The sequence below is a fragment of the Bos javanicus genome, chromosome 9 (assembly GCF_032452875.1).
Source record: "Bos javanicus breed banteng chromosome 9, ARS-OSU_banteng_1.0, whole genome shotgun sequence".
Taxonomy (NCBI): Eukaryota; Metazoa; Chordata; class Mammalia; order Artiodactyla; family Bovidae; genus Bos; species Bos javanicus.
This window is the reverse complement of record NC_083876.1, coordinates 32,831,005-32,857,660: the sequence shown is the minus strand read 5'-3', so window position 1 is coordinate 32,857,660 and position 26,656 is coordinate 32,831,005. Positions and strand designations below refer to the sequence as shown.

Genomic DNA, 26,656 nt, shown 5'->3' with positions numbered 1-26,656 from the left:
CCAATTAACAATGTCATGATAGTTTCAGGTGAACGGCAGACAAACTCAGCCACACACACACATATATCCATTCTCCCCCAAACTCCCCTCCCGTCCGGGTTGCTACATAACACTGTAGTTCTTACCACTTAGGAAGTTGCAAAGGATTCAGGAGCTCTGTGCTGAGAATGAAGAATGGAGACTAAATACATATTTCTCATCATAAATCACACTATCACAATGTCTAGTTTATCTTATGAGCTGTCAACTTAGTGACCTGCTGTATCAGGGTTGTAAGGTCCAGCTGAGAACATTCATCTGTTGGTTGGCAGCATGCCCTTTGGCTCTCTTGCGCTGATGCCTGCTGCCCTAGCAGAAGGCTGATTCTGTCTGCATGTCAAGTGGGTAGAGCAGCCCCCCCCCAAGATTGTGCCCACCTAGACCCCTGCCCTCCATGCCCAGGTCTGGGAAGCCTTAGGGAGCACTTTTCAATCCACTTGCCAAACATGCTGCCCCAGAAATGGCAGGGGCGTCGCCACAGGGCGCCAAACGATCCCACGTGTGTGTTGGCTTATTTAGGGAAGCGTCAACGGTCTCTGGGAAGGGAGACGGCTTATCTGGAGCTGTGAGTGGCACCTCTCTACCCTTTCCTGTCCTTCTGCAAGAGAGAGCAGGTCTTTGAAGAGAGGGGTCATGTCCCAGCGCATCCAAGCTTGCTTTGTTTACAAGTGAAGCTTGTCCAAACTCGAATGATTGTTCAGCAGCCTGGAAATGGTTTTTACACTGAACGTTTTACACCGAACATTTTCGTTTTCCATCATTTAGTTCTGCCAGAAGTTATTTTTAACCAATAATGCCACTTTAAAAAGCCTCAGAGTTCAAAGTAGATGACTAGTTTTATCAGCAGATGCCTCCTAGTAAACTTACTCTGAAAATGTCAACACATGGAAGAAATACTGCATATTCCTTCCTGGCCAGGTAGCATTTTAAACACCATGCATGCCAGTTCAGAATCATATTGGACTTCTCTCCTTTCTTCTGTAAGGACCGGCTAAGCAAAGGCAAGAAGAGTCTTTTCCTGCCTTAAATTTCCAAATTCAAATTAACAAGAGAAACAAGTCACATTTAATATAATAATTTAATATAAAATTAATATAATAATTTAATATAAGTTCTACCTGACACAGAATCCTCACAAGGAAATGAAAGAGACAGACCTGGGATATATGTGCTTGGACTGATGGAGAGTCAACAGTCACATGGGCTTCCCAGATGGTGCTCATGGTAAAGAGTCCACCTGCCAATGCAGGAGACGCAAGAGGCATGGGTTTGATCCCTGGGTTGGGAAGATCCCCTGGAGTAAGAAATGGCAACCCACTCCAGTATTCTTGCCTGGAAAATTCCATGGGCAAAGGAGCCTGGCAGGCTACTGTCTGCGGAGGCACAAAGAGCTGGACATGACTGCGCGACTGAACACACACCCGCACAGTCGTGGAGCAGTATGATCAGCCACAGGGTGTGAGGTAAGTGGGGTAAGCTGGGGGAGCTGAGCAAGGCCTGTTTGTTGGGTTCTTCTCGGAGTCCCTTTATCTTGAGGCTGTGTCTTTCCTTTAGATGCAGGGAGGACACCTCACAGTAGGAGGGTTTTATGACCTGTTAAAAGGGAGAAGGGCAAGAAGCTGGAGGAGTGGGATTAGTGCCCTTCTTTTCTCTACTATTTTCTCAAACTCCTTTGGCATAAAACATTAAATATGTCAATGTACCATATTTTGGAGTAGGAGGTCTTGAAACCCCCTTTTCTTCGACATTATTGAAGTACTTGTATTTAAATACTCCAAGGTATATTTAGAGATTAGATTGTGTGTCTTGCATGGTTCAGAGGTTGTATGGCATAGTGCTCTAGAATAAGACTGCCCGGACCAGATCTTGGCTTTACCATCTATTGGCTGTAAGCTCTTGGGCAGATTACTTAACCTCCCTGATCCTTACAGCATCCATGACATGTAAATACTAAGGTCAGGAGCATAGGATTCTCATGAGTTTCAGGTAACGCATGAAGCACAGTGTCAGATACAGGATAAGGGCTCCTTGAATGTTAGCTACTTTTTTCCTTGCTTATGGGGAATTCTGTAACTTTTAGTAACATTGTTTTCGTTGTTTGTGGTTCGTTTCTCAAGTTCAGCCCCTGTGGACTTTGTATTGTAACCAAATACGTAGAAGAGAGAAATCATGGGGCCCTAACTAAGATGATTTTTCTTAATGATTTTTCTTTATTCTTAATGAATAAAGAACTGAAAATAAAGAAAATATATCTTTCTGCAAAGTCTCACTATAGCTCCTGAAGGCAGGAGCTGCAAAGCTTTGGACCAATGTAACACAAACCTCAGTGATCTCCAGCCATTTGCCTCGTGCCCTTTCAAGGGAAAAAGATCCTTGAGACTAAATCTACCTGTTCCGTCTTCTCTGTGTTAAGCCCGTAGAATGACTGCTCCGCTCCAAGTCCAGCCCCTCTAGTCGCTATGACTGTGGTGTTCTAAGTTTCCTTGTCCTAGACAGGGACCTCCTTGCTCCTTCCCCTTCCTGAGTCCTTCTGTTGTACCCTCCAGAGCTGCTCCTTCACTCTTGTATTTCCACACCCTGTTCTGAAAGCCTTCTCTCCATTCTGCCTGGTTTTCTCTTGAGGACGCCATTTTTCTCAAAGGGTAGCTGAGTGTTATTTCGCATCTGTGGTTCCTGGGGGTAAGGCAGCAGATCAGTTGCTCTGTTTGCTTTGTTACATCCAACTATAATCTAACCCCTTCTCTTGTGAACATGCCATTCACTGATGCCCCCCTTTCTTGCTGTTTCCTCCTCCCCAATCCTGCTCATCCATAGAAGACTTGGGTAATTGCTTCGTAGTCTCCATCTCCATCTCCAGGAAGGCCTCAATGGGCGATTTGAATATCCACGTGAGTGATGAGCCGTTTAACACCAAATCTCCCACCCGTGTCTCTCCTCTTCCTTGACCTTCTATCGTCTTAGAAACGCACCCTATGTGTACCCCTGGACTTTGCGTCAGCATCTCCAAAATAAGTAGCTCTGGCCTTCTACATTCTGTCTGAAACCTTCTCTTGTTCTGGTTTGTTTGCTCCACTACTCACACTGTGCCCATTCTTTGACATTCTTTCCACTTCACCATTCCCTCCAGTTCACTGACCTCTTTACTCATTGCCCACGTCTTGTAATAGCATCCTTGGGCTTCCCTGGTGGCTCAGAGGTTAAAGCGTCTGCCTGCAATGTGGGAGACCTGGCTTCGATCCCTGGGTCGGGAAGATCCCCTGGAGAAGGAAATGGCAACCCACTCCAGTATTCTTGCCTGGAGAATCCCATGGACGGAGGAGCCTGGTGGGCTACAGTCCACAGGGTTGCAAAGAGTCGGACACGACTGAGCGACTTCACTTCACTTTATCTATCTTAGATTCAAAGGTCTATTTTTCTAATACGACTCTAGCTGATACCATTAACTTCCTTCCTTCTCTGTATTTTCGTTAACACTCATTAGATAAGAGATTGAACTCTAGAGGAACACACTTTAATACTTAGTTCATGCCCATTTCTGACCAGTGCAGTGCTGATAGAGAAGAGTCACACATCAAAGTAGATAATATGATACCGATTCATGGGCTCTAACCTCAAAGGGACCCTTAGTGCCACCTGGCAAACCTCCTCCTTTTTCCTATTCATTCTCCCAAATGCCACAATAAATATTTCAAATTATCTCCAGTCTTCTCAAAGCTCAGTTACCCCATCTCTGCTTCTTTGTACTCTAAGGACAAATTAGTAGCCATGAGCCAGCAACTAGGTCTTGATAAGACCGATGTTATCAAATCTGAAAAGCAGTGACTCAGCACGCATCCTCTTTCCCTCACCTTCTGTAGGATAGGAGAGCAGACCCTTTGTAAAACTAGTGATGACCCCTCCACCCAAGCTATCTAAACTATCCTTCTGTTTGCTCTAGAAATCACAGCTATCAGTTCTCCTTGGCCTCTCATTGCAGTCAGCATTTTACTTTGAACAGGAACTTAAACTCGAGAAACCTTGATTCCTCTCGCCATACCAACCCAATGATGTACTCTCATTTTCCTTTTTCTTGATGGCACGACCATCCACCCAGTTGCTCATGGCAACGTCCTCAGACATCCTTGTTCCTTGGTTTCTTTCTCAGCCATGTGATCCATCAGCAAGTCTTGTTGGCTTTATATCCACTCTTGAGCTAAGTCTGATCGCTGCTCAATTTCACTGCTACCTCTCTCTTCCATGTACTGGAGTGGGAGCTATCTAATTGGTCTTACTGGTTGTTTCTTTTGATCTCTTATCCACCCCTACACACTAACAAGGAGACTAATTGTTTTAAAGTTTAAATAAGCTCATTTACGACAAGATCACTCCCCCTGTTGAAAACTCTGTGAAAACATCCTATTGCGATTAGAATAAAATTCAGTCCTTTGTATGACAGAGGGGCTATGCCTCCCTCTCACACTTTATTTTCTACCACTTCTCATTTTCCATACTCACTGACTACCCTGTGTTCAGCCCTTTGGGCCCACCAGACTGTGTGTTCCCTCTACTATACATGGTCCTTCGCTTCATTTCAGCCTCCACAGAAATGCCTTTTCACCACCACCATCACTTTATATCATTTTCTTTGTAGCATTCATCATCAACTGAAATTAATGTTATTTGCTTATCACTTATTCCTGGTTTCCCTAATACATGGCGAGTTCAGTAAGGATGGGGATGGAGCCTGTCTTGCTTGTTGCTATGGTCTAGTGCTTAGAACAATGATATATAGTAGATGGTGAGGACCCCCCAAAAGGCTAAAAGCGCTAGGAGTCTGCTTGCAGGTGCTTTTTGACATACATATGTAAAAACACCTTGGATGTATGATTAAAGCAAAGGGAATTACTTGAAAATCTTTTCTCAAGAGCAGTTGTCTCCCTAAAATACCTTGTCTGTTTTTGCACCATGTTATTATGAGAGCGTGGGTTGGGGAATTGTTTTGGATTCCATTCTTACTGTGTTTTCCCCACGCTGAAAACTATCAATCAGCTACTATCTATTAAATTTTTTTTATCAAGCTGAAGACAGAGAAATGAGTTTAGCTTCTTGTGATACAGTGACATTTTATGGATGTATCATTTTCTCATGCTGGGAAAATTAAACTTCTCATAAGATTAAATTGTAATACTTATTACTTTTCTTTGTTTTGAATCATTCTCAAGTCCTTTAGCCTGTGCTTCTTTGAAGGCATTCCTGCTGGGTATATTATAAGAGTTTCAAGTCAGAGACACTGAGAAAGCACAGTGAAAGTAAATGAAGAAGAATGTCAAAGGAATGGATTAATTTAAGATGGAACTTCACATGTAGGAACAACTTCTCATTGTAGGAGTATCACAAGAGAGAAAAGATGAGACTCACATTTCAGAGGAAAGATGAGATTCAGATAAGAAAAAGTAAGGCAAAGCCTTATAATAAACTCTGAATATTTGAAGTAATTGGATTAAAGAGGCTTACCTACAAAGATGAGAAATAGATGATATAAACAGATGCGGAGCATATGGAGAAATTTGCATGGCCAAAGGTGGGTGACTGTGCCAGGCCCTCGGCCACAATCTAAGTGAGCAGGAGTGAGTGACTGTGGGAATGCTAGCTGGGGAATTCCAAGAGCATTGACTGATGCGTCTAGGGATCTTTCCTAAACAACCCTTGTCTTTATTCTTTCCAGCGCCAGAGGTATGACAGCATTCTGTTCAAGGCTCATACATAAACTTTCTCTCTGCACCACCTTGAAAGGAAAGTACCGTGTTCTAAGTAAACAATGCTCAGGATCACGCTTCAGTTGGATATGAACTCTCATTAGGGTTTCAACGTCTAGCACGTAGAATGTAAGAACTGGGAGAATATACAAACCTTTCTTGGGAGAAAAAACAAAAACTAAAGTTGATCTAAAATAATTTGAGAGAAATGTGTATTAGAAAGAGGAATTATTCTAAGTTACTTTGTCTTAGAGCAGGAATAAATCACACAGGATAGTGTATTGGTAAATAGAATACCAGTAATCCACACATGGAAGATATTTAGCAATTTATTTATTGAAGAAAGATAGTAATTCTGAGGCATAAAAAACTAATCCTATATTGACATGTAACAATGTAAACCTTTCTAAATCCCTATGAAGAAATGCACTGATCATCAGGATATCCTTAGGGAGACAAATGCATGCACACACGCACACAAAGAAAAAGAAATAGGAAAAGAACCTGTAAGGAACATTGAGAGACTGGTAGATCCATTCTCTCAGTTTCTGACAGGAGAGAACTCAGAAACTATGCCAGAAACACCAGAGTTGGGCTACTTTTAAAGATACATGGGAAGGGAGATGTCATAACTTGGCTTAGTGACTCAGCCCAGGTTATTAACAGCTTTAATAATATTGTATGATTTTTTTACTTAACTTAAAATATGTTCTCTTCTATTCCGTAACTGTTAATATTTTGTAGTTTGAGTGTCAGCTGTTAAATGATGTATTTGCAGTGTTCAATGACTTGTTTGCTTGTTTCTACTCAGCATAGTGTAATACCTAATACTACAAATAATGAGGCAAAAATACTACTATTAGCTAACTTACATTAAGCCCTTTTATATACCTTATATCATTTAGTTTTTGTGAGATGTAGGTACTAGTTTCATCCCTGATCTTCTGATGGGGAAACCACACCTCAGAGAAGCTGCTGCAGAACTTAGCCAAGGCTGCTAAGTGGCAAAGTTGAGGCTTGAATTTGGCTGCGTTGGACTCCAGAGCCCAACACTTACCCATTACACCTTCCCTTCCCTCTATAAATACCCCATCATCATCACAATAATGTTTCAGGTTTGCTTCCTACCTTTAGTCAGTATTGGTGGAGTATTTTCGCCCACAAGTGAATTACCATGTTTATTTTCTCCCGGTTTCTTATATTTCTTAAATATTGCCATTACTTGTGTTCTTCAGGTTTGCCTCAAAGATGTCTGGTCTCCTAATTTTCTTCCAGTGATTCATGGTCTCACTCCTTTCACACCAACTGTTGAAGTCTTTCCCTCACAGCTTTTCCTTTCCATTCCACAGCTTACATGATTCAGGTCCATCCTGTTGTATCAAATTGGAATCAGGACCACTGGGTTGGGAGGAAATAGTTTATTTAATATATCCACTGTTTTCATTCAGTGTAACAATGATTGCCTTTTTTAAAAAGTAGAGTAGCTTAAGCGACACATAATTTGCTGCATTTACTAGCCATGCGCATCTGACAACAAGAATATGTGGAAGCCACTTGACACAGAAGTTGTTTATCTTAGAGACTTCTAAGTTAGGATCCAGACTATTCTTCCCAAACAGATGCCTTCAGTTATTAGTTGACTTTTAAAATCACAATTCTCTCCGAGGGACTCTCTCTGCTCTTGCTTCAGATAATGAGGAGCATCAGTCAGCTGATTTTATTGCCAGCACACTTCTGCATTGACATAAAACAGGAACTAATAGTATTTACAATGTGCTACGTTTTCTGGCGGTGCTTTGCTGTCCTCTAATCAAAAGATGGGCGGTAACTAGAAGTCCATTTCCATATAATCACAGCACACTATCAGTGCCTTTGTATGGAATTACACTTTTAACCATGAAAGACTAAAATGACTGTTTAGAAAAGCACCACTAAGATATCACCACTTTCGTGAAATAGAGGTATAATAAGGAAAGGATCAGTTGCTCAGGCATGTCCGACACTTTGCGACCGCATGGACTGTATAGCTCACCAGCCTCCTCTGTCCATGGAATTCTCTAGGCACGAATACTGGAATGGGTTGCCATTTCCCCCTCCAGGGAATCTTCCCAATCCAGGGATTGAACCCGGGTCTCCCTCACTGTAGGCAGATGCTTTGCCATCTGAGCCACTGGGGAAATAATAATTCAGCCGCTCAGTCGTGTCCGACTCTTTGTGACCCCATGAACCACAGCATGCCAGGCATCCCTGTCCATCACCAACTCCCGGAACTTGCTCACACTCATGTCCATTGAGTCGGTGATACCATCCAACCATCTCATCCTCTGTCATCCCCTTCTCCTCCTATGCAATTGAAGAGACTAGCCTTGACCTAAGCATCTTCATCAAGGTCATTGTTTATTGTGTTCAGAGACACAGCTTTGTTTCAGACCTTGTGGCTGGTCCAGCTGAGCCTCTTGGGTGCAGCTGTGTCCCTAATTATACACTGCTGAGCTTGTTACAGTAGTGACCCCAGTAGTGACCCCAGGAAGAAAGATTTATGCTCCAGGTGTCAAAGCTAGCCATCACCTACCTGCGAGAAAGGAGATAAAAGGAAGATTTGTAGAGGAAGATAAGGCTCTAAAGTTGCTAGAGAGGAAGAAAGTGCACTGACCAGATACCAGGCATGCAATTGGCACATGCTGATTGACAAATGGAAGTAGAAGGAAAATTAATAGTACCAATAGGGAAAAAAAGTCAGGTGAAAGAGGAATCAAGGACAAAGTGGTGGTTTTAATGATCACATCTTAGTCTCTTCTATTTATTCGAGAATTTAAATACTTTTATTTATAGTATTTTGCAATCCACACAACATTTAACATCAGTTTCTTCTTTGGGGCTGCACCACCAGTCCTTAAAGTGAATAGTGCAGTCTACAGATACTGAAACTGGCCAGGAGGGGGTGCTCTCTGCACCACACTAGGTGTCTGACCCTGAGACAGTCCAGGTAATTCTTAATCTAACCTCTGAGGTTTTCTCTCATTTTTACCTAACCACAAAATAACTCTATTAACTTAATATAAATTTAAAAATGACAATAAGGAATAAATGATCAAATAACTGGTTGACAAAATGACAGAGCAAGGTGACTTGTACCCAAGTAAAAAATGAATATGGATTTATCATATCCAGGAAATATCTGGCTAAAGTTAATAAAAGTGTTAGGCTTCCCAGGTGGTGCTAGTGGTAAAGAATCTGCTTGCCAGTCCCCAAAACCTAAGAGATACAGGTTCAGTCCCTGGGTTGGGAAGATGCCCTGGAGAAGGGCATGGTAACCCACTCCAGTATTCTTGCCTGGAGAATTCCCTGGACAGAGGAGCCTGGCAGGCTACAGTCCATGGAGTTGCAAAGAGTCAGACACGACAGAAGCAAGTCAGCACGCATGCAATAAAAGTGTTAATATGAAAAATGTTTAAAAGTAAAAGGTTTATTGTTAAAGTCTGAATGAAAAACAAATATTAAGCATCAGCCTACCTTCCATATCTTTTTCTTTATTTGACTATTTAATGCTGAACTGTTGGAGAGACATGGAAATTTTCTTTTCATCCTTGAAATAAATTCATGCAACTGAGAGATCTGATGTCTTGATGAAAGAAGGCTTGGAGGACACCGTGTTTCAAACTGTCCCTTCGTGTAGTGTTCCCAAGTTCTGTTTATACCCCAAGTCTCCCTTGGCCATGCTGAAATGCAGGATTTGTGAGAGGTATTCATTTCTGTTGTAAACTGGGAGAAAGAAGATTGAACAAGAGATGAGAAAGGAGCTCTTGCTTGACATTCAATCATAGGTCTTGGGCAGATCCACTGAGGAGCATACACAGGGAAGCTGATGTTCTGCAAATGGGTTGTCTTCAAACTGACTGTACTTGCAAAGCTTTGTACAGTTTCTCTGGGGACACATAGCCCAGTTTGAAGACCACTGGATTGTAAATGAATACAAGTGTGATCAACATTTTGCAACTTTCATTTGCAAGTTAATGAAAATCTTGAAGACATGTATAGAAATAAAGCCTTCCTTCTGGGGGCATTATATATATAATTGTTGGAATATAATGTCTATAACTGTAATACGATTCAAGTCATATTTACAATCATCTGAGATTCATAGAGTAAGCAACACACACCAACATGAAAATGACATGACAATTTATGGTATTTAAATAGTGCTTTAGCATCTAACAAGTGGAAAAGATAAATACATTATTATATTAATCCATTCTAAATTGCTTTAATATGTTATAGTTCTGAAGACTCATTATTCTAAAAGCAAAAAGAGAAAATTTAAGGTGTGTGTGTCAAACAGTGCAACTGAAAAAATGCAACCAATGAAAAGAATGAAGAGTGTGGAGGTAAAAACCTGAGTGTGATGGTTTATGTTTTACAAGGGAAGAGTGGCTTGAAGTGGTTAATTCATTTCTATTTCTGTGGTTTTCAAGATGCTTTCTGGAACAGTTTTTCTTGTAAATTACTCAGTTCACTTGTATTCACTGAATCTCTGCCCTGTGCTGGTGAATATTGCTGGGTGCTGAGGCTGTGGCAAGGAACACGATGGTCTCTGTCACAGGAGGCTTGGTGCTTCTCTCTCCCACACTGGGCTCTACACACAGAAAGGACAGTAGAGTTCAAAGAAAGAGAAGGGTTGTTTGGTTTAGAAGGCCTGCTTCATACCCCAGCCTCATCATGTGAGCCTGGTGACCTAGGTGCCGTGAGAGTCTCCAAGCCTCCTCAGGAGCCTAATGAAGAGCCTCATCAGTTTCCTAATCTAAAAGTTAGGAGATAGTGTATGGACTCGATGGACATGAGTTTGAGCAACGCCGGGAGATAGTGAAGAACCAGGAAGCCTGGTGTGCTGCAGTCCATGCTTTCGCAAAGAGCCAGACATGACTGAGCAACTGAACAACAGCAAGAGTTATTGTAGCAACTAAATAAAATCATGTTTATAAAAAGCATTGGTAAAATACCATCAGATGTGGGTTATTGATGCGATTGTCCCCTTTCTGTTCTTTATCAAGCCCTCCAAGCATCTTCTGCTTTACCCACATCATTAAACCATCTAGCTTCACTGGGTCTTTAGCGTTTACTACATTAATGCTGCTCTTTTCTGGAGTTGAAATTCTCTTTCCTCCCTTGATTTTTCACTAAGACTGGACCTTACTCTCAGACCCAGATCACCTGCTGTCTGCTTTCTTTGTATGGAAGCCACCAGGAGAGACACAGGACAACCCATGAATAACCCATCCAAGATAGTTTAATTTTATGTTGACACTTGTGTCTGTTCAAACATCTCATTCACCTGTTCTCCACTCTGTGTTTCTTTAAACTCTCAGTCTCATTTTCTTCCCTGCCTTTTCAAAAGCCTTTGCCTCCCATTTTACTGAAAAGATGGGAACCATCCAGTGACTTTATTTCATGTTCAGGGACCTACACTGCATCCTCTCATTTTCTTTCTCTCTGTCGCTTCAATTTCCCCTTTTCAACTTGTTTGCTTCCTGTTGTGTTTGCAATAATGTTCTTTTTTTTTCTCTTTTTTTAAAATTTTATTTTATTTTTAAACTTTACAATAATGTATTAGTTTTGCCAAATATCGAAATGAATCCACCACAGGTATACCTGTGTTCCCCATCCTGAACCCTCTTCCCTCCTCCCTCCCCATACCCTCCCTCTGGGTCATCCCAGTGCACCAGCCCCAAGCATCCAGTATCGTGCATCGAACCTGGACTGGAGACTCGTTTCATACATGATATTATACATGTTTCACTGCTATTGTCCCAAATCTCCCCACCCTCTCCCTCTCCCACAGAGTCCATAAGACTGTTCTATACATCAGTGTCTCTTTTGCTGTCTCGTACACAGGGTTATTGTTACCATCTTTCTAAATTCCATATATATGCGTTAGTATACTGTATTGGTGTTTTTCTTTCTGGCTTACTTCACTCTGTATAATAGGTTCCAGTTTCATCCATCTCATTAGAACTGATTCAAATGTATTCTTTTTAATGGCTGAGTAATACTCCATTGTGTATATGTACCACAGCTTTCTTATCCATTCATCTGCTGATGGACATCTAGGTTGCTTCCATGTCCTGGCTATTATAAACAGTGCTGCGATGAACACTGGGGTACACGTGTCTCTTTCCCTTCTGGTTTCCTCAGTGTGTATGCTTCTGCACAACAAAGAAAACTATTAGCAAGGTGAAAAGGCAGCCCTCAGAATGGGAGAAAATAATAGCAAATGAAGCAACGGACAAACAACTAATCTCAAAAATATACAAGCAACTCCTATAGCTCAACTCCAGAAAAATAAATGACCCAATCAAAACATGGGCCAAAGATCTAAATAGACATTTCTCCAAAGAAGACATACAGATGGCTAACAAACACATGAAAAATGCTCAACATCACTCATTATCAGAGAAATGTAAATCAAAACCACTATGAGGTACCATTTCACACCAGTCAGAATGGCTGTGATCCATAAGTCTACAAGCAATAAATGCTGGAGAGGGTGTGGAGAAAAGGGAACTCTCTTACACTGTTGGTGGGAATGCAATAATGTTCTTTTTTTTTTTTTTAAGTGGACATTGTCTTTTATTCTTTTGTTTTTTTTTTCTTTAATAGAAAATTATTTAATTAGTATACATGTGTTCCCCATCCTGAACCCTCCTCCCTCCTCCCTCCCCACACCATCCCTCTGGGTCGTCCCAGTGCACCAGCCCCAAGCATCCAGTATCGTGCATTGAACCTAGACTGGCATCTCGTTTCATACATGACGTTTCACATGTTTCAATGCCATTCTCCCAAATCTTCCCACCCTCTCCTCTCCCACAGAGTCCATAAGACTGTTCTATACATCAGTGTCTCTTTTGCTGTCTCGTATACAGGGTTATCGTTACCATCTTTCTAAATTCCATATATATGCGTTAGTATACTGTATTGGTGTTTTCCTTCTGGCTTACTTCACTCTGTATAATAGGCTCCAGTTTCATCCACCTCATTAGAACTGATTCAAATGTATTCTTTTTAATGGCTGAGTAATACTCCATTGTGTATATGTACCACAGTTTCTTATCCATTCATCTGCTGATGGACATCTAGGTTGCTTCCATGTCCTGGCTATTATAAACAGTGCTGCGATGAACATTGGGGTACACGTGTCTCTTTCCCTTCTGGTTTCCTCAGTGTGTATGCCCAGCAGTGGGATTGCTGGATCATAAGGCAGTTCTATTTCCAGTTTTTTAAGGAATCTCCACACTGTTCTCCATAGTGGCTGTACTAGTTTGCATTCCCACCAACAGTGTAAGAGGGTTCCCTTTTCTCCACACCCTCTCCAGCATTTATTATTTGTAGACTTATGGATCGCAGCCATTCTGACTGGTGTGAAATGGTACCTCATAGTGGTTTTGATTTGCATTTCTCTGATAATGAGTGATGTTGAGCATCTTTTCATGTGTTTGTTAGCCATCTGTATGTCTTCTTTGGAGAAATGTCTATTTAGATCTTTGGCCCATGTTTTGATTGGGTCATTTATTTTCTGGAGTTGAGCTGTAGGAGTTGCTTGTATATTTTGAGATTAGTTGTTTGTCGGTAAATCCACGCACATATGGACACCTTATCTTTGACAAAGGAGGCAAGAATATACAATAGATTAAAGACAATCTCTTTAACAAGTGGTGCTGGGAAATCTGGTCAACCACTTGTAAAAGAATGAAACTAGAACACTTTCTAACACCATATACAAAAATAAACTCAAAATGGATTAAAGATCTCAATGTAAGACCAGAAACTATAAAACTCCTAGAGGAGAACATAGGCAAAACACTCTCTGACATACATCACAGCAGGATCCTCTATGATCCACCTCCCAGAATATTGGAAATAAAAGTAAAAATAAACAAATGGGACCTAATTAACCTTAAAAGCTTCTGCACATCAAAGGAAACTATTAGCAAGGTGAAAAGGCAGCCTTCAGAATGGGAGAAAATAATAGCAAATGAAGCAACGGACAAACAACTAATCTCAAAAATATACATGCAATAATGTTCTTAAAGGGAGGTGCAGTACTCACTTGACACTGTTGAGACCCTGCAACATTTACTGTTTTCTTCCTTTCTACTCTTTGTGACCAACTTCTCAAACTTGCTCACACAAGTGGTCTGTGACCACTAACTCATTCCTTGTGCAGCCTAGATTTTTTGACCCATGATTTTGGTGAAAAAGCAGATGTTGTTGTTGTTCAGTTGCTAAGTCGTATCCAACTCTTTGTGACTCCATGGACTGTAGGCCACCAGGCTCCTCTGTCCATGGGATTTCCCAGGCAAGAATCCTGGAGTAGGTTGCCATTTCCTTGTCCAGAGGTCTTCCCAACCAGGAATTGAACCCACATCTCCTGCATTGGTGGATTCTTTACCACTGAGCTACCAGGGAAGCCCCTATTTGCATATATTTGATTCTAAATATCATAACCTTTATCAATACAAACATTTCCAAAAAAGAGTCTTGTAAAGAATTGTTACTACATTTTCCTGAGTGAGAGGATACACATTTTTGTGGAATAGCTTGCTTCTCCAAGAACACTGTCCTTGTGGCTTATGACATAGATCAAAGAGAGAAAAAAATAACACATGGATATTTGCAGCAACTGCATTCTGAAAGCAGAAGGAAAAAGAAGAGGAATGGGGCATGTCAAGGGAACAGTGTTGGAGTAAGAGGTGTCTGAGATGATCAGAGTTGATTTTCTTAGTACCAAGGGTCAATAACTTGGAGTCGGTTTTGTCAGTTTCTGATAAATAGGATGAGTCAAACAGCAGTCTAGAATAAAAGTTTTACATTAGTATTCACATACAGGAAGTCAGTCAGTGTTAATGTACAGTTTGATGCCAGAATCAATCTACAGAATGTTTCCATACTGTATAGATTCTTTGTACCTTTGCAGAAAATTCCCCCCTGAAATCCCCCAGCTGGAAATAGCTGTCACTGTAGTTCTGCCTTTTCTAGAATTTCATATAAATGAAGTCATTCAGTTAGTTCTTAACTTGTGTCTGACTTCTTTCTCTTAGCATGTTTTTGAGATTCATCCATGTTCCATGTATTAATATCTCTTACTTCTTTATTGCTGAGTATTGTTCTGTGATATAGATATAGAACAATTTTTTATTTACTTACCACTTGAGGGAGGTTAAAGTTTTCTTTTTTTTAATTAATTTTTTTATTGAAGGATAATTGAAAGTTTTTTTTTTTTGCTGTTATAAAGAATGCTCCTATGAACATTCTCATATGCATTTTTGTGCATCATTTTAATTCCTATTGGATAAATATCTAGAAATGCAAATTGCTACTTTACTCAGGGAGATGTCTGTTTAACTTTATGAGATTTTTCAAAGTGGCTATAGTGTCTATTTTGTGTTCATATCAGCAGCCTGTGAGCATTCCAGTTGCTCTGAATCGTCATTAACACTTGGTGTCATCAGTTCTTATAACTTGAGCCACTCTAGTAGAGGTGTAGTGGGATTTCATTGTGGCTTTAATTTGAATTTCTCTGATGACTAGTGATGTAGAGCATCTATTTATACCTTTCTTGGCCATTCATATATCTTGTGATGTGTCTGTTCAAATTTTGTGCCCATTTTTAAACTGGATTATTTGTCTTCAAAAAATTGTTTTAAAGAATTCAGGAGTCTCTGAGTTCTCATGAATACCTTCTTATGTGGAGGAAGTAACAAATCCGGTGAATAAACAGAGGAGAATTCACTTCGGGAAGGAGCAGAGCTGGGAGCTAATGAGCCTCCTCTCCCAGGTTGGCTGCACATCAATGATGTACTGATACCCATGGTGGGGTGTGAACGCAAGGCCCCGTGATGAAAACGGCAGCTTCCAGGGATCATATGGTTTGCATTTTTATTTATTTGTTTATTTTTGCTGCAGGATCCAGGCATGGGTTCCTCTTGAGCTAAGAGATATTAAACTATTCTTTTTTTGGATAGAAGTTCCTCCAAAATAACATAAGGAAATTTTTAGACATATTGAAGTGAGAGGTATTTCAAAGCTATGTGGTGATAAATCTCAAAGCACAGAGAATTTAACATGGTCATTAAACCTTATGTTAGAAGAAAAGGATTATAGCACAAGCATTCGTTTTTAAAGATTTAAAATAGAACGCTTATGTACCAGATATTGTAAAATAATTTAGCAATTACAGTATTTTTTAATTTTAGAGATTATTTAAAGATTTTTAAATTGTTGTATTAATATCTCACACTACTTTATTGAAGAGTTTTGTTCTGTGGTGTAGAGATAGAACAACATTTTTATTTACTTAACACTTGAGGGAGATTAAAGTTGCTTTCTTTTTTGCTATTATAAATAATGCTTTTATGGTCATTCTCATATATGTTTTTGTGCATCATGTTTTCATCCCTATTAGATAAATATCTAGAAATGCAAATAATACAATATATGCTATCTATTACATAATAATTTTGTACTAAGGAGTCATTGCCACATAATATTTATTCAGCTCCATTGTGTATATTGTGAGGTACCCATGAGAACTACCCAACATAAGCTCAATAATCTTGGCAGTTTACCAAGAAATAGAAATTTTCTCTGAAAAATATTGTGTTTGTTTTTTTCAAGATGAAATAACAGGCACACATTTTTTGAGGGACATTCAGATCACTGTAGCTGATCTTTTGTAGATATCCAATTCAAGTCACATAAATAACTTAGATTTTGCCGTGCTGAGTGTAATAATTGAGTAAATAACAGATGGAGATAGAAGAGATAAATTAGGGGGTCAAAAATTATGATAGTCTTTGTGAAAATAATAAGATTATATACTGAAAAAGATAATTGTTGAAGTGGAAACCAGAAAAGACAAGTGGCATAAAAAAGGATCAGGTTTTGGCCACAGCACAAAGGACTCCTCCAGCCACGAGGTTCAGGTTGGATCTGACATACCCTGACTTTCAGAGCATCTCCTCTCTTCTTCTGGGCTAACTTGACGCCAGGGATAAACATGCAGATGGTCTCCCACAGTGCACAGTGCCTGGCATGGAGTAGACAGTTGGCACAATTTGATGAGCTACTTGGAAATTCGCAAGAATGAGAAGAATTGTATCCAGAGCAAAAAAGAATTTTTTAAAAAACTTTCATGTCTGGTGACAAGCACTGATGCTACAAATAGAGTTAGCCGAGACCAGGCTTATGAAACCTGCACTATCTGGATCATTCCTGAAAATCTGCTTGCTTTTGTACAAATAGCACCTCTTTAAGCCTCACTTCAGCCAACCACCTGCTCCTCATATAGGATCAAATTTAACTCATTCAAGAAGAAATTGAGAACTTACTTTGTATTAAAAGCAGTTCAACAGTTCCCTCACATATGCATGATCATGGTTACCATACCCTCAAAAGTAAGGATCTCCATTTATATCTATCGATTTAAATTTAGAAGGGAAACATTTGGCTGTATTATCCTATGGTTTACCAACCCTTTTTTGCATGTAGTTCAGACCTTATAAAAGTAAGTTTGTTGAGTTAGGTTTTCTGCATACAAGCAGTTTTCATCTTTCTTGAGATAAATCATAATAACAAACACAGTCTCAAATGCTTATTTCACTGTACTTTGAAAGTAAAGACGGGAATGGGAAAAAGTTGATGGTGGAGAGTGATGGGTGAGCCAAAGCCTAATGAAAGGCCTGACAGCCCCTCACAAGATTCGACACTGAAGAGACACAGACAGAATTAATTCTGTTAAGACTCTTAAGAATTTAACAATAAAAGAGGCCCTTTGCTTTGGCTGCCAAGAATCTCAGTATTAAACTTGTCTTTTTTTAAGTTTATTTTTTAAATAGCACAGTCGCTTTATTTTTTTAAATTTCGGCTGCACCCTGAAACGTGTGGGACGTTAGTTCCTCAACCAGGGATTGAACCCACAGCCCTTGCTTTGGAAAGGGGAGACTTAACCACTGGACCAGCAGGGGGCTCCCTAAACTTAAGTCTTAACTGTAGTAGCTCAATGATTATCTCTAGTTCTTGGCATAATGACATTTTCTTTCTTTCTTTTTTTTTTTTTTAAACTGCTGTCCTTGAAACCCTGTGTTTAAATGTTTGTTTTGTCAAAAACATAATACATATATATACATATATATGAATTTTAAGTGATCTCAACGCTTTTTTGAAAGTAGAGCACCAATTCAAAAATAGATAAAAATAATAACAATGCAAAGAAGTTTAATGTTATGAGCTATCAAAAAGCCAAGAATTAGGCAAAAATAGATTTGATTTAGCACCTATTTCTTATATCTATCCCCTGATTTGGTGCAGTGGTACAGAATCTGCCTGCACTGCAGGAGCCGCAGGAGATGTGGGTTCTACCCCTGGGTCAGGAAGATGCCCTGAAGGAGGAAATGGCAACCCACTCCAGTATTCTTGCCTGGAAAATCTCATGGACAAAGGAGGTTATATTCCACAGCTATATTCCAATGCTACATTCCGTAGCATTGCAGAGTCAGACATGACTGAGCACACACACACACACACACACACACACACGCACACGCACACGTGCACAGACACACACATCATACACCCTGACTGACCATGATTAGCATTAATATAGAGATATTCACTGCTTTATTTTATTATGCATTCAGGGAAGCTGTTCAGAAGTATAAATTAGAATCTGTGGCACTGTTCTATTTTTAGAAAGTTGAAAGGGACCTTAATAAAATTAACTATTACCTCTAGAAAACACATGATGATACAGACACCATGGTAAGGCCTTACTAATTCTGATCTAATTTAATATTCACAAAACCATGTGTGACATCATGACCCTCATTTTATAGTTGAGAGAGCTGAAGCCCGTGAGTGTTATGTGTGTTGATGAAGGTGACATCTCCAGCAAGTTGCAGAACAAGGATTTAAACCCAGCACTGTCTGGCCAGATTCTTTGCCACTGTATAGATACCAGCTCCTTGAGGATGAGTTCAGTGAACCACCCTCTCCTTGCTCATTGCACAGAATCACATTTATTTGTGTAAATGAGAAATTATTTTGTCTTCAAAGACATTAGTCCAGCCATTCCTTAGAGATACATTCTGATGCTTAATATTCCCGTCAAAGGTATGAAGCCCGCCTTTGTGTCTAGATTTATCTTTGCTGTGCTCTCCCGTGTTCTTTCCCTTTTGTCTTTTTGTCAGTCGAGGGCAAGGCTCTTAGACACACTGACACACCGTGGGAGACTTAAGGGAAAATGCAATCCTCAGGTTTTTAGATATCAGTAAAGTAAAAATTACTAGGTGATTTACTAGTAGTACAACTGGGGATTTCAGAATAAGCTCCTCTTGCACTTTATGTTTGAATAGCTGTTCTTGTCTTTCAGAATCCAACATTGTCATCAAATTCTTCAAGAAAAAGATTCCTCCATTTCAAAGTTATATTTTCTTTTTTAAAGTTGCCCTCAAAAAATGGGAAACTGATAAAAATGAAGTCTACTTTTATTTTTAGGAGGTAGTTCATGGCCCAGTGAAATTTTATTTTTATATCTGAAATGAGGCAAAATACCGATATAATGATTTATTCTAATTGAAGAATTTAGCACAGAATTTTTACATGTTTAATATATAAGAGCATCTTTACTCCAGTACCCTCATCTCTTTTTTTCTTTCTTTAATTCAGAAAAAATATTGAAATAGAGTAGCATAAACGCCATTGTCAGCTAGAACCACTGAAACTCAGCGGTGGGGAGCCTGTGACAAAGTGCCTGGGAGCTTGATTTCCAATGGCCGATGGCCCTGTGCTTGCTAATTGGAAAGGACTCAGTACCAAGTAAAGCTGCTCATGAAACAAGCTTTTGCCAAGTCAGAAAAACTTTATTTTCACTGCCATAATATAAGATATCAAGTGCAGTTCTGCCAGCTTACAATTTAACCCCAGCACTGGGAGCCTGGAAGAGCCTGGGTAAATGAGAGGTACATGATCAAGTTTACTTTCATTGTGTGCTTTTAACCTTTTCACCTTTTAACCTTTTAACCTTTTAACCTTTTCATTGTGTGCTTTTAACCTACCTTGCCAAACTTTTAACCAGAGCTGCCAACAAATGACTAAATGAGCTTATTTGAGTCTCCAGGCTTTTATACCTACCCTACCCTGCCCCTTATTCCCTCATGAAGGAACTAACAAGCCATGCTGTGGCCAAAAGGCAGGCTGCAGAAAAGAAATGGAGAAAGAGAGAGAGCTAGAGTCAAGTTTAATTCAGTCCCTGGCTAATTGGTGTCCAAATAATTAAGAGCTGGCTTAAAAAAAAAATATCCAACACTTAATAGAGGCTCAGCAATGACTACAGCACAGGAAAGAGCATTGCAAATTTTGGAGCATTTATCAACTACGGGGAAGTCCACGGCTATGGGGTAAAAGCAGGAAGTTAGATAGAAACAGAGACCCCAGTAGAAGAGAAGGAAATTAGACAGCTAGCTGGCAGCAGCAAAGTCATCTAAGAGCTGGAAAAAAGATCAGCTTTCATTTTCAGTGATGAGATGGTGGGTAATTGGTAGTTTGAATAAGATTTATTCTCAATAACCCCCCTTTTTTGCTTGTTTTATGTTCCATTTATGTTGATTAATAAATACCTATCTACAAACTAAAGTTAGAACCCCGAGAGAAACACTTTTCTGGTTATGTCTCCAGGTTCAATTAAAATGAGGTTAAGGCAATTATTTAGAAGATTTAAAGGAAAACAATCGGGTGGCTAACACACACACAATCTCATTTTTGCCTTTATTAACTGGCAAATTCAATGAAAGACTTAGACTTTAATTTCAGCACTTAATTGTTGTTTGGTAGAATTGATGGTCCAAGGTAAAATATTTAGTGAGTATTATAAAACTATTTCTAGAAATTCAATACCAAATGACATATTTTTTTACAGTTACCATGGAGATGGGTTCTACACTAATAGATAAGATATTTAATAAATGGCAAGGAAAGAAATTGCCTGTGTACATTTTTAAAAAGTGAGATCCTTTTGTGCCTTGCTGTTTTTTGAGCTGAAGCTTTGGAAAATGCCAGTGGACTCAGGGGATCTTTGCAACCCTTAGTGTTCCTTGAACAGAATGACAATCTTAGGTTTAAAATGAAAAGCATTTCTGAATTGACATCTTGCAGCCTTTAATGAACTCCTATCATTGTCAAAATATCCCTCCATTCTCCGAAACAACTTTCTTGAACTGAAGGTATGCTTTTGTTCCATTGGTGAGAGTTTCTAGAAACTCTGGGTCAAAATGATGATTCTGGAAGCATTCACTTTTAGATGGACTAAGGAACCCTTTGTAATCTGACCTTTGGGGGCCTGTTTAGTCAGCTCAAGTTAAGCAGTGGTTGGCCAAGCCTACCACTGTCTTGGAAAGTGGTGTGGTTGTAACTGATCCGTTCCATACACAGCAAATTGGCCTCTGTAATGGGCTTCCTAGGTGGTGCTAGTGGTAAAGAACCCTCCTGCTAATGCAGGAGATGTTGAGATGTGGATTCAATTCCTGAGTTGGGAAGATTCCCTGGAGAAGGGCATAGCAACCCACTCCAGTATTCTTTCCTGGAGAATCCCATGGCAGGCTACAGTCCATGGTGTTTCAAAGAGTCGGACATGACTGAGCAACTAACACTTCCTTACTTATGCATCTTGAGCAGAAATCCAAATCACAGACCTGAAGAAAGCTGCATTTTGAGTGGAATTTTTCTCTTGAGGGATTTGTAGTCTTAGGGGATTTCTGATTTTCTCAGAGACCAAGAACTCTGGGAGACATGAATGTTATCTGGATTAAGAATCAGAGGATCTGGGCTCTAGGCTTGGCTTTGCCACCAGCAAGTTGTGACCTTGAATTATCCACTTAGCCTCTCTGAGTTTTATTTTCCTCGACTCTAAAATGAAAGAGATGGACTGTGTGATTCTTAAGCTCACCCAATCTCTTGAGATCTCACAATCTTAAATTAGTGTATAATTACTCTCTACTCTCAAAGGCAAGAACTGTTAAATCTGTTGGATTTGGTTTAAAAGATAAAATCGTGGAAGTTCTGGGATAATCATTCTCTTTCTCTGAATGGCACTCTCCAGTCCAAGAATCCCCTCTACAGTATTAGACCTGCATATCCCTATCTCTGTGAGAGAAATAAAATATTAACAGTTATACCCACACTGGAAGGAAGCACAAAATCCTCCACTGCCTTCCCCTTATCTGAGGGCTCAGGCCTCTGTTGTAAATGAGCCCAAGTCCAGACCTGATCTGCTTCAGGTGACATTCCGAGGTCACCTGTCAGACCGCTTGAAGATTCTAAACCTAATGAAAGATGCACATCCTTATTTACATGCCTTTTCCTCCCTTTCTCTTGGGTAGCACCCAAGTGCATTGATTCAAATCTAGTCTCAGCATACAATAAGAAATGCCATGTATTCTCAGGGTGCCACTAAAAAACCTAACTATAAAAATGACTGTCAGTTACAATTATAAATGCTATTCTTTCTGGTGCCTGACCTCTTTCTTTCTGCAACTCAATATTCTTTACCATGTGCAAAATAGACAGCAACAGAATGAATGAATAGTAAATTATAATGAAGCAAAACTTGATCAACCAGGAGCCATGGACAAAAGAAATGCTGGAAGGGTGTCTTGCTGCTCAACTTCTCATATATATATTCCCATATTCTAGAATCTTGAAAGTATAAGAAAGAATTTGCACAAATTTCTGTGTCTTCAGATATATGGATATATAAGTAGATACTTGCAGACATGTGTGTGTGTGTTAAAACAAAAATAAAGAACATATTTATTTATAGAAAAAAATGGTATTTTCAGAATTAAGCACTTGGGTTTTGTTTCTGATTACTGAAATTGATTACAAATATTAGCTAAAATCTCTTGTTATGGGGAGTGTAGTGTTTTCCCTCCATGCTATCTTAACTTTACACATTATTTGGGCAAAGATACCAAATGTATATGTGTGTATATGTATGTATTTATATGTCTACATATATATTTATATATATACATTCACATATATATAATTTGAATATTTTAAAAGCTCATTTGTTTGTCGTACTTACTGTAGATTTAATGTTTACATATGATACATAGTTATTCACTGACATTTTTCTAAAAGGTGAAAATGAGCAAATGATTTGTCCTTGAGAAGGTTTTATGTGGAGTAAGAATTAGACTCCAATTGACCCGTTTATTTGTGAGCATCTCTTGAATGTTCTCTTGTGGCTTAGCTGGTAAAGAATCTGCCTGCAATGCGGAAGACCTGGGTTAGATCCCTGGGTTGGGAAGATCCCCTGGAGAAGGGAAAGGCTACCCACTCCAGTATTCTGACCTGGAGAATTCCATGGACTATAGTCCATGGGGTCGCAAAGAGTTGGACACGACTGAGCGACTTTTACTTCACTTTCACTTGAGTGTTCATGGACTTCCTGGGCAGTGTGAATTAAGCTCCATAGGAGCTCCTCCAGAGTTCCTCTCTTTTGTTAGCATTCATAAAATATGAGAGCCCACTAACACAGTGCTCAAGTGGTCTCATAAATGGAACCCCAAGCTGGTTCTACTTTTCCATGTTTCTAAGAGGAAGGGTTTGCCAATGCACCATAGATGAGCAAGCCGAGCCAGATGACATCTGTGATTTTGATGAGATTTTGGAGAAAAGGCATATTGAATACCTGACCTTGTTAATATTATTACAGCAACTCTCAGCCAGTCACCCCAGTGAAGGAGGAGGACTGGCAGTTCCATGGCCTGGAGCAGCTTTTGGGCTACTGCCCATGTGGATAATCTCTATTCTTTTTTCCAGCTTGTTTGGCTTAATTCCTAGGGCAGTAGACATTTCTTGCTAGCATTTGGCCATGGAAACCCTGCCTGAGTTAGAAATAATATGAGATCAGAACATTTTAAGAAAATAAATTCAGGACTGTATACAGTCGGAGTTTTACCTTGAAAGGCTGAATAGTTAGTCATTAAGCCTTTAAAGATGATAGCCCTGATGTTCCATTCACCAACTAACGAGCAATGACTCTCTTTTCTGGACCTGGTGTCTCATCCATTAAAAAAAAGTACGCAAATAGCACTCACCTTAGAGGCCTGTTGTTAAGATTAGATGAAGAAACTCATACAAAGCACTTAGAAAAGAGCCTGCCATATAACAAGTGCTGTATTAGGTTACTTTAAAAAAAAATCTTTGAATGTCAGTGTTTTAACTTTGGGTATTTCATGAAAATGATGAAGCAGTACCTGCTCAGCACACTCATTGCTCCCTTTCCAATATTTCACTAGATTGTTATTGATCCATTCATCCACTGTTTATTAACAGTCTCCATGTAAGGGGCAAGGAACTGGACAGGCAAGATACAATGTGCATAGCGGATCCCCAATCTCTTTCCTCACAGAGCCAAGTCTAGTTGGGAAGATACATGAAGAATAAGTAAGCAAATGAGTAAGTCAAATAATTACGGATTTTGATTAGTGCTGTAAAGGAAATCAGTGGGAGTGGCGGTAAAGAATAATAATAAACAGAGTCTCAGGTTAGGTGGAGGAGATGAAAAATGGCTTCTCTGAGGAGGTGCTGCATGGCATGGTTTATGAAGGCTGAGAACAGTGGGGCGAGCATGTTCGGAGCAGTAGGAATAGACAGAATGTGTGAAGGCCGAGGCTCTATCCAGGGACCAGAGTGGCTGGAGCAGAGTGAGAATGGAGGAGGAATCAGAGCATCAATGGCTTGTTAAGTGTAAGGGTTAACGTATTGTGGTTTGCATTTCCTAAAGATTCCTTTAGCTGTATTATAGAGTGGGATGAATTGAGAGAATAGCATGGAAACATATACATTACCATATGTAAAATACATAGCAAGTGACACAGGGAGCTCAGCCTGGTGCTCTGTTGCAACCCAGAGGGGTGTGATGAGGTGGGAGGTAGGAGGGGCGTTCAGGAGGCTGATCCATGTTGATGTATGGGAGAGGCCAACACAATATTCTAAAGCATTTGTTGTCGTTGTTCAGTCGCTAAGTCATGTCCGACTCTTTGTGACGCCATGAACTGCATGCAGCACACCAGGCTTCTCTGTCCATCACTATTTACGGAAGTTTGATCAAACTTGTGTCCATTGAGTCAGTGATACCATCCAACCATCTCATCCTCTGTTGCCCTCTTCACCTCTTGCCCTCAATTTTTTCTAGCATCAGAGTCTTTTCTAGTGAGTCAGCTCTTTGCATCAGGTGGCCAACATATTGGAGTTTCAGCTTCAGCATCAGTCCTTCCAGTGAATATTCAGGATTGATTTCCTTTAGGATTGGCTGGTTTGATCTCCTTGGAGTCCAAGGGACTCTCAAGAGTCTTCTCCAGCACCAGAGTTTGAAAGCTCCAATTCTTCCGCACTCTGTCTTCTTTATGATCCAACCCTCACATCCATTTAAAGTAATTATCCTCCAATAAAAAAGAGAGGGAGAGAGAAAAGAAATGCCAAAGAAAAAAGAGAGGTTGAAGAGTGTGGAGTGAGGATGATGGGAGCAGGGAGAGTGGTGGCACTCCCAGAGTCTAGATGGGAAAGTTTGGTGGCTTGGACCAGGCTATTTGCTGTGGTGGTGGGAATAAGAGGTGGCCTTGAGAGATGTTTTGGAAATCAGATCAATAGGATTTGCTGCAAATGGACTGAACTGGGATATTAGAGATAGGAAAGAATTAAAGTAGGGAAATGAAAGTCCCTGCCTTAATTTTGATGATAAATATGATGACTATTAAGTCAGTGCTGACAAAGGAACAATCTTTACATATTTAAGAGAAGATTTACATATAATGCATGTAAATATAAGATCCTATACTGCATGATATGGGACAGAATCTAATAGCTAGAAGAGTTGTATGATGTTTGGGAAATTTCTCTGCTGAATAGAAGAATATTAGGTAAATTTCCTAAATTTATTTCTCCTTGCTAGGTTGCCTTAGATGTATCACCATTAATTTTCCAAACTCTCCATCCCCTTATACATACTGTAGGTTATGGTTTCTAAACTACATGATATTTACAAAACACTTTATAATTCTAGAACTTTTTAAGCATTCTGTTATGAGCAATTTGAACTATTTATCTTCCTACCCTGAACCTGCAGCAAATAATAACCTCCCTTTATTGACTTCTTCATCTGCATACTGAAATTTAACAGTAGCACCTTCCTCAGTGGGTGGTTGTAAAAATTAAGCAACTCAGTACCTGTAAAGTGCTATGCTATGCCTGTCACATAGAATTATTTCAGTAAATTTTAACTCTTACTATTAGTCTAGACAGGCTTCTTAGTAAATGTGTGCATCAGCTTCTTCATCTGCGAAATAAAGATGGTTCCCTTCTCAGAAACCAGTGGAGAGTCTGGTGTATTACAGAATGCTGAGCCTTTCTAAGAAGCCGTTAATCCAACAACAGGGTATTCAGTTCAGTTCATTTCAGCCACTCAATCAGGTCCAACTCTTTGCAACCCAATGGACTACAGCATGCCAGGCTTCCCTGTCCATCACCAACTCCTTTTTTAAAAAAAATTAATTTATTTATTTTAATTGGAGGCTAATTACTTTACAATATTATGGTGGTTTTTGCCATACATTGACGTGAATCTGCCATGGGTGTATATGTATTCCCCATCCTGACCCCCCCCTCCCACCTCCCTCCCTATCCTACCCCTCAGGGTCATCCCAGTACACCGGCCCTGAGCTCCCTGTCTCATGCATTAAACCTGGACTGGTGATCTATTTCACATATGTTTCAATGCTATTCTCTCAAATCATCCCACCCTCGCCTTCTACCACAGAGTCCAAAAATCT

At 39.8% G+C, this 26,656-nt stretch overlaps 1 protein-coding gene across 1 annotated transcript in view; it reads left to right on the top strand.

Moving 5' to 3' along the window:
* Positions 1 to 26,656, top strand: part of SLC35F1 (solute carrier family 35 member F1) — a 425,018-nt gene that overhangs the window by 202,832 nt on the left and 195,530 nt on the right. The window lies entirely within an intron of this gene.